Genomic DNA, 14,549 nt, shown 5'->3' with positions numbered 1-14,549 from the left:
AGGCTGCAGTGAGAAGGCATCATCGCGCCAGTGGAGTTCAATGAGTGGACCAGTCCGATTCTTCCGGTTCTCAAAGGCGACGGCACGGTCAGAATTTGTGTGGACTATAAAGTAACGATTAACTGTTTTTCGCTGCAGGACCAGTATCCGCTACCCAAGGCAGATGACCTATTTGCGACCCTGGCTGGAGGAAAGACATTCACCAAGTTGGACCTGACCTCGGCCTACATGATGCAGGAGCTGGAGGAACCTTCGAAAGGCCTCACCTGCATCAACATGCACAAAGGTCTGTTCATCTACAATAGATGCCCTTTTGGGATTCGTTCGGCCACAGCAATCCAATGGAACATGGAGAGCCTGCTAAAGTCGGTTCCATGCACTGTGGTCTTCCAGGACGACATACTGGTCCCAGGTCGGGACACCATCGAACGCTTGCAGAACCTGGAAGAGGTTCTAAGTCGGCTAGATCATGTGGGACTCAGGTTGAAACGCTCGAAGTGTGTTTTCCTGGTACCAGAGGTCGAGTTCTTAGGAAGAAGAATCGCGGCTGATGGCATCAGACACACTGACGCCAAGACGGAGGCCATCAAGAACGCACCGAGACCACAGAACGTGACGGAGTTGCAGTCGTTCCTGGGACTCCTCAACTATTTTGGTAATTTCCTACCCAGGTTAAGCACCTTGCTAGAACCTCTACATGTGCTGCTACGCAAGAGAGACAGCTGGGTATGGGGGAAGTCACAAGAGGCTGGTTTTGAGAAAGCTAGAAATCTGTTATGTTCCAACAAACTGCTTGTTCTGTATAACCAATGTAAACGATTAGTGCTAGCTTGCGATGCGTCGTCTTACGGGGTCGGGTGTGTGTTACAACAGGCTAACGAATCTGGGACATTGCAACCGGTCGCCTATGTGTCCAGGAGTTTGTTCAAGGCCGAAAGGGCCTACAGCATGATTGAAAAAGAAGCTCTGGTGTGCATTTACGGGGTAAAGAAAATGCACCAGTGTCTGTTTGGTATCAAGTTTGAGCTAGAAACTGAACCTAAGCCGCTCATATCGCTATTCTCAGAGAGCAAAGATATTAATACCAATGCCACTACCCGCATCCAAAGATGGGCACTCACACTGTCTGCATACAACTATGTAATCCACCACAGACCAGGCACAGAGAACTGCGCTGATGCTCTCAGTCAGCTACCATTGCCCACTACTGGGGTGGAAATGGCACAGCCTGCAGACTTGCTCTTGGTGATGGATGCATTCGAAAACGAAAAGTCACCCGTTACGGCCCGCCAGATCAGGACCTGGACCAGCCAGGATCCTTTACTGTCCCTGGTAAAAAAACTGTGTCCTCCATGGGAGCTGGTCCAGCGTCCCAGCGGAGATGCATGAAGAGATCAAGCCGTTCCAGTGGCGCAAAGACAAAATGTCCATACAGGCGGACTGCCTTTTGTGGGGTAATCGTGTGGTTTTGCCTAAGAAAGGCAGGGAAACGTTCATACGCGACCTACACAGTACCCACCCAGGCATAGTAATGATGAAAGCTATAGCCAGATCCCATGTGTGGTGGCCCGGCATCGATTCAGACTTAGAGTCATGCGTGCGCCAATGCAATACTTGCTCTCAACTGAGCAACACACCCAGAGAGGCACCGCTAAGTTTGTGGTCATGGCCCTCCAAACCGTGGTCTAGGATCCACGTTGACTTTGTGGGCCCATTCCTAGGCAAAATGTTCTTGGTTGTTGTGGATGCTTATTCAAAATGATTGAATGTGTAATAATGTCTGTACGCATGTCCAATGCCACCATCGAAAGCCTATGAGCCATGTTTGCCACGCACGGCCTGCCTGATGTCCTTGTCAGCGACAATGGGCCGTGTTTCACCAGTGCCGAATTCAAGGAATTCATGACCCACAATGGGATCAAGCACATCACATCTGCCCCATTCAAGCCCACATCCAACGGCCAGGCAGAACGGGCAGTCCAAACCATCAAGCAAAGCTTGAAACGTGTGTCGGAAGGCTCCCTGCAGACCTGCCTGTCCCGAGTCCTGCTCAGCTACTGCACCAGACCCCACTCGCTCACCGGGGTTACCCCAGCCGAGCTGCTGATGAAAAAGGCGCTCAAAACAAGGCTCTCTCTTGTCCACCCTGACCTCCATGATCATGCGAGGGCAGGCGGCATCAACAAAGCATATACCATGATTGCGCAAACTTTTCACGCGATATTGAAGTCAATGACCCTGTATTTGTACTCAACTATGGACATGGTCCCAAATGGCTTGCTGGCACAGTCATAGCCAAAGAAGGGAGTAGGGTGTTTCAGGTCAAACTAGTCAATGGACTAACATGCAAAAAGCATTTGGACCAAACCAAATTCACAAACAGCCACGAGCAACCCGAAGAGGACACCACCAACTTCGACCCTTCAGCACACACACAAATGGCAACCGACATCACGGTTGACCATGAAGCTGAATTCACCTTCTCCAGCAGCCCAGCAAGGCCAGCTGCCCAGCAGCCCAGTGAAGAACCAACCAACTCACCCACACCTGTATTTGTACCGAGACGATCGACAAGGGAGCAAAAAGCCCCAGATCATCTCATCCTGTAAATAAGTGTACTATTGACTTTGGGAGAGAGTGATGTTATGTATGTAACCCTTGGCAGCCTGTATTATACCAGCACTAGAGGGCCTACCTGTTGGAATCCCAAGGGATCCCAGCATCCCTTGGGAATACTGTATATAAGCAGACCTCCCATGCTGTATCAACACTCTGGAGTTAATTAAAGGAGCTAAGGTCACACTTACTCATTGCATACAGTACTCAGTTGTATCACTTTATTATGAGTGTAACAATGTCGAGAATGGCGATGACATAGGAGGACTCACCACATTGCCTGCAGCAGCAGCTCAATGAAGAGAACTTCAGCTGGACAATCCCTTCCTGCCCTGCATTAACAATCATGTCCAATATCTCTTCCAGTCCTTCCACCCTCCATCTGCACTACATCTACCCAAAGACCAACATTGATAGTCATGTCACCTGATATTGCAGCTACTACAGGGAGGCTCAGCACACACAGATTTCAAACTAGTTTATTATTTTATTGGTTTATGTAAATGCCTACTAATTAGCACCTGGTGTGAGCCTATAGTGCTTTTCTTGACCTACTCGACTAGTGGTACGAGGTGCTCCCTCAGTGGCATCAGCATGGGAGATGGAAGGTAACTAGGCCTCAGTCTGGGCTCTTCAGATGCTTCTGATTGGTTGACGTATCAGCTGCAGACTGCAGCAACTCAGTTTTGCCCCACTGGCACCAGGGTGAGCATTGGTTGAGTTGGAGGAAAGGGAGCAGATGTGCTGTCATCCTGAGCGGGGGAAACACTTTCCACTCCCATTGCATGGCTGACCTAACTATTGAGCTGCAGCAAAGCACTCCCACTTATCTGTGTGAGAGCAGACTGTTGGAGATGGAATAGAATCATAGAATGGTTACAGCATTGAGCCCGTGCTGACTCTTGGCTAGTCCCACTCCCCTGCCCTTTCCCCGTAGCCCTGCAATTTTTTTCCTTCAGATACTAATCCAGCTCCCTTTTGAAAGATAAAATTGAGTCTGCCTCCATCACCCTTTCAGGCAGTGCATTCCAGATCCTAACCACTCGCTGCATTAAAAAGTTTTTTCTTATGTCACCTTTGATTCTTTTGCCAATCACCTCAAATCTGAGTCCTCTGATTCTCGACCGTTCTGCCGATGGGAACAGCTTCTCTCTACCTACTCTGTCCAGACCCCTCATGATTTTGAATACCTCTATCAAATCTCCTCTCAATCTTCTCTGCTCCAAGTAGAACAACCCCAGCTTCTCCAATTTAACATAGAATAGAATCATAGAATCATAGAAATTATAGCACAGAAGGAGGCTATTTCGGCCCATTGTGCCTGCACCGGCTGACCAAGAGCTATTCAGCCTAATCCCACTTTCCAGCTATTGGTCCATAGCCGTGTAGGTTACAGCACTTTAAGTGTACATCCAAATATCTTTTAAATGTAGTGATGCTTTCTGCCTCTATCACCCTTTCTGGCAGTGAGTTCCAGACCCCCACCACCCTCAGGTTGAAGAAATTTCCCCTCATATCTCCTCTATACCTCCCCCCAATTACTTTAAATCTATGGTTGTTGACCCCTCTGCCAAGAGAAACAGGTCCTTCCTTTGCACTCTATTCAGGCCCTCATAATTTTATACACTCTGTTCCAAAGGAAACAGACCCAGCATCTCCAATCTTTCCTCATAGCCAAAATTCTCCAGTCCAGGTAACATTCTTGTAAATCTCCTCTGCACCCTTTCCAGTACAATCATATCTTTCCTGTAATGTGGTGACCAGAACTGCACACTCCAGCTGTGGCCTAACTAATATTTTATGCAGTTCAAGCATAACCTCTTTGCTCTTGTATTCCATGCCTCAACTTATCAAGACAAGTATTCCATATGCCTTCTTAACCATCTTATCAACCTGGCCTGCTACCTTCAGGGATCTGTGGACCTGCACGCCATAGTACCTTTGTTCCTCTACATTTTTCAGTGTTGTACCATTTAATGTGTATTCCCTTGCCTTGTTAGACCTCCCCAAATGCATTACCTCACACTTATCCGGATTGAATTTCATTTGCCACTGTTCTGCCCACCTGACCAGTAGATTGATATCCCTGCAGTCCGCAGTGTTCTACTGGGGACAATAATCAGCGGACAATAATAAAGGGAAGAATAGAGGCATGTGAAAAAGGAACGGCAGTAATCATGGGGGATTTTAACCTACATATCGATTGGTCAAATCAAATCGGGTAGCCTTGAGGAGGAATTCATAGAATGCATACGGGATTGTTTCTTAGACCAGTATGTTACAGAACCTACAAGGGAGCAAGCTATCTTAGATCTGGTCCTGTGTAATGAGTCAGGAATAATAAACGATCTCCTAGTAAAAGATCCTCTCGGAATGAGTGATCACAGTATGGTTGAATTTGTAATACAGATTGACGGTGAGGAACTGGTGTCTCAAACGAGCGTACTATGCTTAAACAAAGGGGACTACAGTGGGATGAGGGCAGAGTTGGCTAAAGTAGACTGGAAACACAGACTAAACGGTGGCGCAATTGAGGAACAGTGGAGGACTTTTAAGGAGCTCTTCCATAGTGCTCAACAAAAATATATTCCAGTGAAAAAGAAGGGCGGTAAGAGAAGGGATAACCAGCCGTGGATAACAAAGGAAATAAAGGAGAGTATCAAATTAAAAACCAATGCGTATAAGGTGGCCAAGGTTAGTAGGAAACGAGAAGAGTGGGAAAATTTTAAACGAAAGCAAAGAATGACTAAGAAAGCAATAAAGAAAGGAAAGATAGATTACGAAAGTAAACTTACGCAAAACATAAAAACAGATAGTAAAAGCTTTTACTGATATATAAAACGGAAAAGAGTGACTAAAGTAAATGTTGGTCCCTTAGAAGATGAGAAGGGGGATTTAATAATGGGAAATGTGGAAATGGCTGAGACTTTAAACAATTATTTTGCTTCGGTCTTCACAGTGGAAGACACAAAAACCATGCCAAAAATTGCTGGTCATAGGAATGTGGGAAGGGAGGACCTTGAGACAATCACTATCACTAGTGGGGTAGTGCTGGACAGGCTAGTGGGACTCAAGGTAGACAAGTCCCCTGGTCCTGATGTAATGCATCCCAGGATATGAAAAGAGATGGCGGAAGTTATAGCAGATGCATTCGTTATAATCTACCAAAATTCTCTGGACTCTGGGGAGGTACCAGCGGATTGGAAAGCAGCTAATGTAACGCCTCTGTTTAAAAAAGGGGGCAGACAAAAGGCAGGTAACTATAGGCCGGTTAGTTTAACATCTGTAATGGGGAAAATGCTTGAAGCTATCATTAAGGAAGAAATAGCGGGACATCTAGATAGGAATAGTGCAATCAAGCAGACGCAACATGGATTCATGAAGGGGAAATCATGTTTAACTAATTTACTGGAATTCTTTGAAGATATAACGAGCATGGTGGATAGAGGTGTACCGATGGATGTGGTGTATTTCAATTTCCAAAAGGCATTCGATAAGGTGCCACACAAAAGGTTACTGCAGAAGATAAAGGTACGCGGAGTCAGAGGAAATGTATTAGCATGGATAGAGAATTGGCTGGCAAACAGAAAGCAGAGAGTCGGGATAAGTTGGTCCTTTTCGGGTTGGAAATCGGTGGTTAGTGGTGTGCCACAGGGATCGGTGCTGGGACCACAACTGTTTATAATATACATAGATGACCTGGAAGAGGGGACAAAGTGTAGTGTAACAAAATTTGCAGATGACACAAAGATTAGTGGGAAAGTGGGTTGTGTAGAGGACACAGAGAGTCTGCAAAGAGATTTAGATAGGTTAAGCGAATGGGCTAAGGTTTGGCAGATGGAATACAATATCGGAAAATGTGAGGTCATCCATCTTGGAAAAAAAACTGTAAAAGGGAATATTATTTGAATGGGGAGAAATTACAACATGCTGCGGTGCAGAGGGACCTGGGGGTCCTTGTGCATGAATCCCAAAAAGTTAGTTTGCAGGTGCAGCAGGTAATCAGGAAGGCGAATGGAATGTTGGCCTTCATTCATGAGGGATGTAGTACAAAAGCAGGGAGGTCCTGCTGCAACTGTACAGGGTATTGGTGAGGCCGCACCTGGAGTACTGCGTGCAGTTTTGGTCACCTTACTTAAGGAAGGATATACTAGCCTTGGAGGGGGTACAGAGACGATTCACTAGGCTGATTCCGGAGATGAGGGGGTTACCTTATGATGATAGATTGAGTAGACTGGGTCTTTACTCATTGGAGTTCAGAAGGATGAGGGCTGATCTTATAGAAACATTTAAAATAATGAAAGGGATAGACAAGATAGAGGCAGAGAGGTTGTTTCCACTGGTCGGGGAGACTAGAACTAGGGGGCACAGCCTCAAAATACGGGGGAGCCAATTTAAAACTGAGTTGAGAAGGAATTTCTTCTCCCAGAGGGTTGTGAATCTGTGGAATTCTCTGCCCAAGGAAGCAGTTGAGACTAGCTCATTGAATGTATTCAAATCACAGATAGATAGATTTTTAACCAATAAGGGAATTAAGGGTTATGGGGAGCGGGCGGGTAAGTGAAGCTGAGTCCACAGCCAGATCAGCCATGATCTTTTTGAATGGCGGAGCAGGCTCGAGGGGCTATATGGCCTAATCCTCTTTCTAATTCTTATGTTCTTATGTTCTTATGTATGAATGCGTTTTTAGGAATTCTGCACCATCTGTACCATTCACACTGCTTTTTTCCCCGTTAATATTAGGGTAGTTGAAATCCCCCACGATTACAGCTCTATAGATTTTGTACTTTACAGCAATTTGCCCACATATTTGTTCTTCTGTCTCCCTCTGCATGCTTGGGGTCTATAGTACACTCCCAGAAGTGTGACCACCCATTTTTTGTTCTTTAATTCAACCGATATGGCCTTGTTTGATGACTCCTCTAACATATCATCCCTTCTCACAGCTGTATTTGTTTCTTTAATCAATTTTACCCCCTCTCTATTCCGTCTGAAAACCCCATAACCAGGCATGTTGAGCTGCCATACCTGCCCTTCTAACAAGGTAACTAAAGTTTCTCATTCCTGGAATCATTCTCATAAATCTTTTCTTCTCTAAAGCCTTCACATCCTTCCGAAAGTTTGATCATCAGTGGCAGGTCGGAGCCATAAATGGAGTGGCGAGTGGCGGCCTGGGAGCAGCGAAAGATTGCAGAGTGACGTGATTGGGGCCCAGGAGTGGCGTGAGTTTGGGGTCCAGAAGAGGTGAGGGCTCAGGGATAGCACGGGCCAGCCCACATTGCGATTTGTGTGCGCACTATGTCCGTGCAGCAGAGCTGGTCTCCACTCTTAGAAACATAGAAACATAGAACCATAGAAACATAGAAAATAGGTGCAGGAGTAGGCCATTCGGCCCTTCTAGCCTGCACCGCCATTCAATAAGTTCATGGCTGAACATTCAACTTCAGTACCCCATTCCTGCTTTCTCGCCATACCCCTTGATCCCCCTAGTAGTAAGGACCTCCTCATCTAGCTCCTTTTTGAATATATTTAGTGAATTGGCCTCAACAACTTTCTGTGGTAGAGAATTCCACAGGTTCACCACTCTCTGGGTGAAGAAGTTCCTCCGCATCTTGGTCCTAAATGGCTTACCCCTTATCCTTAGACTGTGACCTCTGGTTCTGGACTTCCCCAACATTGGGAACATTCTTCCTGCATCTAACCTGTCTAACCCCGTCAGAATTGTAAATGTTTCTATGAGGTCCCCTCTCATTCTTCTGAACTCCAGTGAATACAAGCCCAGTTGATCCAGTCTTTCTTGATAGGTCAGTCCCGCCATCCCGGGAATCAGTCTGGTGAACCTTCGCTGCACTCCCTCAACAGCAAGAATGTCCTTCCTCAGGTTAGGAGACCAAAACTGTACACAATACTCCAGGTGTGGCCTCACCAATGCCCTGTACAACTGTAGCAACACCTCCCTGCCCCTGTACTCAAATCCCCTTGCTATGAAGGCCAACATGCCATTTGCTTTCTTAACCGCCTGCTGCACCTGCATGCCAACCTTCAATGACTGATGTACCATGACACCCAGGTCTCTTTGCACCTCCCCTTTTACTAATCTTTAGGTTAATCTTTGCCACTGGACCAAGGCCTAGCTTTGTCAAGCCTGTGTTGTGGCTGGTGTGCAATGGCCACCCCACGTCAAAAAAATCCACGCACAGGCATTTTCCACCCTTCAACCTGTAGTTCGGGACTTGGAATATTAGGTCCTTCATTGAAACACCTGTGAACTCATCCCTTTTTTGGCTTGGAAGCAAGCCATCCTCGATACGGGGGACTGCCTAAGAAGAAGAAAGTGTGGTACCAGAATTGGACACAATACTCCATTTAGGGCCAAACTAGTGTTTTATACAAGTTGATCACAATTGCCACACTTTTGTACTATAAACCTCTATTTATGAAGCTTAGGATCTCGTAAGCCTTTTTAATTGATTTCCGAACCTGCCCCGCCACCTTCAATGATTTATGCACACATAGATAAACACAGGGATAAATGGTTCATTCTCGGGTTGGCAATCAGTAACCAGTGGGGTGTCGCAGGGATCAGTGCTGGGACCCCAACTATTTATAATCTATATTAACGACTTGGAGGAAGGGACCGAGTGTAACGTGGCCAAGTTTGCCGACGATACAAAGGTGGGATGAAAAGCAATGTGTGAGGAGGACACACAAAATCTGCAAAAGGATATAGACAGGCTAAGTGAGTGGGCAAACATTTGGCAGATGTAGTATAATGTTGGAAAGTGTGAAGTCATGCACTTTGGCAGAAAAAACAAAGAGCAAGTTATAATTTAAATGGAGAAAGATTGCAAAGTGCTGCAGTACTGCGGGACCTGGGGGTATTTGTGCATGAAACACAAAAGGATAGTATGCAGTTACAGCAAGTGATCAGGAAGGCCAATGGAATCTTGGCCTTTATTGCAAAGAGGATGGAGTATAAAAGCAGGGAAGTCTTGCTACAGTCCTACAGGTTATTGGTGAGGCCACACCTGGAATACTGCGTGCAGTTTTGGTTTCCAAAAGGATATACTTGCTTTGGAGACAGTTCAGAGAAGGTTCACAAGGTTGATTCCAGAGATGAGGGGGTTGATTTATGAGGAAAGGTTGAGTAGGTTGGGCCTCTACTCATTGGAATTCAGAAGAATGAGAGGTGACCTTATTGAAACGTATAAGATTATGAGGGGGCTTGACAGGGTGGATGCAGAGAGGATCTTTACACTGATAGGGGAGACTAAAACTAGAGGGCATGATCTTAGAATCAGAGGCCGCCCATTTAAAACTGAGATGAGGAGAAATTTCTTCTCTCAGAGGGTTGTGGATCTGTGGAATTTGCTGCCTCAAAGAGCTGTGGAAGCTGGGACTTTGAATAAATTTAAGACAGAAGTAGACAATTTCTTAAATAATAAGGAAATAAGGGGTTATGGCGAGTGGGCTGGAAGTGGACCTGAGTCCATGATCGGATCAGCCATGATCGTATTAAATGGCGGAGCAGGCTCGAGGGGCCATATGACCTACTCCTGCTCCTATTTCTTATGTTCTTATGTTCTTATACCCCCAGGTCTCTCTGTTCGTGCGCCCCTTTTAGGATTGTACCATGTAGTTTATACGTCCTCTCCTCATTCTTTCTACCAAAATGCACCACTTCACACTTTTCTGTGTTAAACTTCATTTCACCAGCCTGTCTATGTCTTCCTGAAGTCTATCACTCTCCTCCTCACTGTTCACTATACTTCCAAGTTTTGTATCATCTGCAAATTTTGAAATTGTACCCTGGACACCCACATCCGAGTCATTAATATATATCAAGAAAAGCAGTGGTCCTAGAACCGACCCCTGGGGAACACCACTTTTTATCTTTCTCCAGTCCAACAAACAACCGTTCACTACTACTCTCTGTTTCCTGTCACTTAGCCCATTTCATATCCATGTTGCCACTGTCCTTTTTATTCCATGGGCTTCAATTTTTCAGATCAGTGATGTGATTGGAGGCCTAATCCATTGGATCGCTGAGCTTGTTCAAGGCAGAGCAGAAGGTGGAGCCCAGAAACTAGAGCCTGCATGCTCCCAGCATGAACGTCGCTGAGAGATGCTACTACAGGTGCCACAGACTTCTGCAAGAAGGGCTCAGCTGCAATGTCCATTGAGGTGGTCACACGTTGACTGCAGAGTGCTGTTACAATGCTCTACATCCCCACACAGGTAGTAATGGACTCCTCCACAATCTCTGACATGTTGCAGTTCCCTGGCAGACAGTCCATACATTCAGCAATTGCTGGAGCGCAGAAATAATTTTTCTTTCAAACACTGGGCCCCTAAAGTCTGCATCTCTGTCCCTTCAGCAGGGCTATGTAACAAGTTCAATTCCTGACTCCAATTATGCATTCAACAAAAATCCTTTCATTGTGTTCGACCAAGTCCAAATACACACAATGGGGTGGAAATTCGGTCGTGCATCAGTTGGGGCGGTGTCCCGGATGGAGTGGTAAATTTTGCGCCGGCAAATAGTTTGCTTCTGCCACCAAAAACCTCATCAGCTGGGCCCGAAGTTTGGAGCGGGGCACTAAGGGAGGTTTGCAGGCCTCTAGGCCGGCTGAGCAAGGGAAAATCCCGAGCTAAACAGCGGGCCTCGGAGTGCTATAACAGAGGCCTGTGGGGAAAAAAAACAGAAAAAAACCACCAAAAACATTCCCAATACATAACTCATGCCATCACAACATAAATTGGGATTTAAAAAAACAATCACTCACACTTACCTGAGGTCAGCATTACTTACCTCACTGGAATGGCTGCTTTCAAAGGCAGGGCCCCAGGGCATATTATGGAATGCTAAGGATCGGGCTGCAACCGAAAATCGAGCCAGTGTCGCAATCAGGGACGTTGCCTCGTTGATACCGGCATCGAATGTCCCAGTGGGATGCTGGAAGTTGGCCGCCTGGCTGCAACTACTTTCCGCCATCATTGCTGCCCCTCCAGGTTGCTAAGAGGGGCGGCAGAAGACCACATTTCCACCCCATTATCTTTAAACAGTAGTATTACAGAGAAATAAACACACTACCGCGTGGTTTGTAAAGAAATCCTTGGGATCTTATAGTCTGTTTCTCAAGCAATAATGTCATTGCTGATTGAATATGGCATGATAAGTGTTATTGTGGCAAAGACCCCTAGAAAGATTGGATTTTGTTGAGTATGGAAGAACTCCACAAGACTGAGTACTGTGAGCTAAAACTGATGTGACATTAGTCTCTTAAATACAACTCCAGATTGCCTAAGCAGCATGGCAGACAACCTTTTATACGCTCTTGCACGAGGTGTGCAGGTGACCCTTGGGCTTCCAACAGTTGCGCCCTATGGTGGCAAGTCTTCCACAGTTACAATGTTTACATACATAACATCACTCCCCCCAAAAAGTCTTTGATACAAATTATTTACAAGCTGAGACGATGTGGGGCCCTACGCTCCCTGGTTGATCGTCTGAGTTGGTCGGACCATTGCTGCACTGTGGCGCGGCTGGTCTGACAGGACTGTTGGGAATGGTGGGTTCATCCTCTTGATTGACAGCGAGGTCGATTGCTGGTTGGGTGTGTGTTGGTGAATCGATGATGGTGATGTGCTCTTCAGGTTGTTCCTGGTTGTTGGTGAACCGCAGTTTGGTCTGATCCAAATGCTTTCCGCATGTTTGTCCATTCAGTAGTTTGACTATAAACACTCTATTCCCCTCCTTGGCCAAGACAGTGCCAGCAACCCATTCAGGACCATGACCGTAATTCAGGACAAATACAGGTCGTTAACATCAATGTCATGCGATACAGCTACGCGGTCGTGGTACATGTTTTGCCAGCGACACCAGGTTTCCACATGATCATTTTGATCCAGGTAGACCAGGGAGAGTCTGATTACACATTCAATCCATTTAGAGTCTGATTTTGAGTGCTCTCTTCATTAACAATTTTGCAGTGGGAACCCTAGTGAGCGAGTGGGGTCGCGTCCGGTAGCTGAGCAGAACCAGAGATAAGCGGGTCTGCAACGAGCCTTCCGTCATGCATTTCAAGCTCTGCTTGATAGTTTGGACTGCCCATTCCGCTCAACCATTGAATGCAGGCTTAAACAGGGCAGACCTGACATGCTTGATGCCATTGCGGGTCATGAACTCGTTGAATTCTGAGCTGGTGAAACACGGTCCTTTGTCACTGACAAGGACGTCGGGCAAGCCATGGGTGGTGAACATAGTCCGAAGGCTTTCATTGATGGCAGTGGATGTGCTGGATGACATGATTACACATTCAATCCATTTCGAGTAAGCAGCCATTACAACTAAAAACATCTTACCGAGAAAGGGGCCAGCAAAATCAACATGGATCCTGGACCACGGTTTGGAGGGCCATGACCATAGACTCAATGGAGCCTCCCTTGGTGCATTGCTCAGTTGTGAGCACGTGTTGCATTGGTGTATGCATGACTCTAAGTCCGAGTCAATGCCGGCCACCAAACATGCGACCTAGCTACAGCCTTCATCATGACTATGCCTGGGTGGGTACTATGTCGGTTGCATATAAACGTTTCCCTGCCGTTTTTTGGCAAAACCACACGATTACCCCATAAGAGACAATCCGACTGGATGGACATTTCATCTTTGCGTTGGTGAAACGGCTTAATTTCATCTTGCATTTCCTTGGGAACGACCGACCAGCTCACATTGAGGACGCAACTTTTTACAAGTGATAGCACAGGATTCTGGCTGGTCCAGGTCCTGATCTGGCAAGCAGTGATGGGTGACCCTTTGCTCTCAAAAGCATCCATGACCAGAAGCAAGTCTGCGGTCTGCTCCATTTCCACCCCGGTAGTGGGAAATGGTAGCCGACTGAGGGCATCAGCACAGTTCTCCGAGCCTGGTCTGTGGCGGATAACATAGTCATAGGCGGACAATGTTAATGCCCATCTTTGCATGCGGGACGAAGCATTGGTATTTATACCTTTGCTTTCTGAAAACAGTGAAATGAGCGGTTTGTAGTTAGTTTCAAGCTCAAACCGAAGTCCAAATAGGTATTGGTGCATTTTCTTAACCTCATATACATATGCTAGCGCCTCTTTCTCGACCATACTGTCGGCTCTTTCAGCCTTAGACAGACTTCTAGACGCGTATGCAACCGGTTGAAGTTTGCCCGATGCATTGGTTTGCTGTAACACACAGCCGACCCCGTATGAAGATGCATCACATGCTAGCACTAATCGTTTACACGGGTCATACAGTACAAGTAACTTATTAGGTTTCTGGCCTTCTCAAAGGCTGTCTCTTGAGATTTACCCCAAACCCAGTTGTCACCCTTGCATAGCAACATGTGCAATGGTTCCAGCAAAGTGCTTAACCCAGGTAGAAAGTTACCAAATAGTTGAGGAGTCCCAGGAATGAATGCAGCTCCATCACATTCTGTGGTCTGGTGCATTTTTGATGGCCTCTGTCTTTGAGTCCGTGGGTTTGATGCTGTCTGCCGCAATCTTTCTCCCCAAAAATTCAACGCCAGGCGCCAGGAAAACACACTTGGAGCGTTTCAGCCTGAGTCCCACTCTGATTAGTTGACTTAGAACCTCTTCCAGGTTGTGCATGTATTCGGCGGTGTCACGACCGATGATCAGGATGTCGTCTTGAAACACAACGGTGCGTGGAACCGATTTCAGCAGACTCGCCATGTCCCTCTGGAAGATGGCAGCAGCCGAGCGAATCCCAAAAGGGCACCTGTGGTATATAAACAGCCCTTTGTGCATGTTGATGCACGAGAATCTTTTCGAAGATTCAGCCAGCTCCTGTGTCATGTAGGCAGAGGTTAGGTCCAACTTGGTGAATTACTCCCCCCCCCCGCCCCCGCTAACATTGCGAACAGGTCATCCGCCTTGGGTAG

This window comes from Pristiophorus japonicus, chromosome 7, assembly GCF_044704955.1.
Source record: "Pristiophorus japonicus isolate sPriJap1 chromosome 7, sPriJap1.hap1, whole genome shotgun sequence".
Lineage (NCBI taxonomy): Eukaryota > Metazoa > Chordata > Chondrichthyes > Pristiophoridae > Pristiophorus > Pristiophorus japonicus.
Note: the sequence above shows the minus strand (reverse complement) of the source record.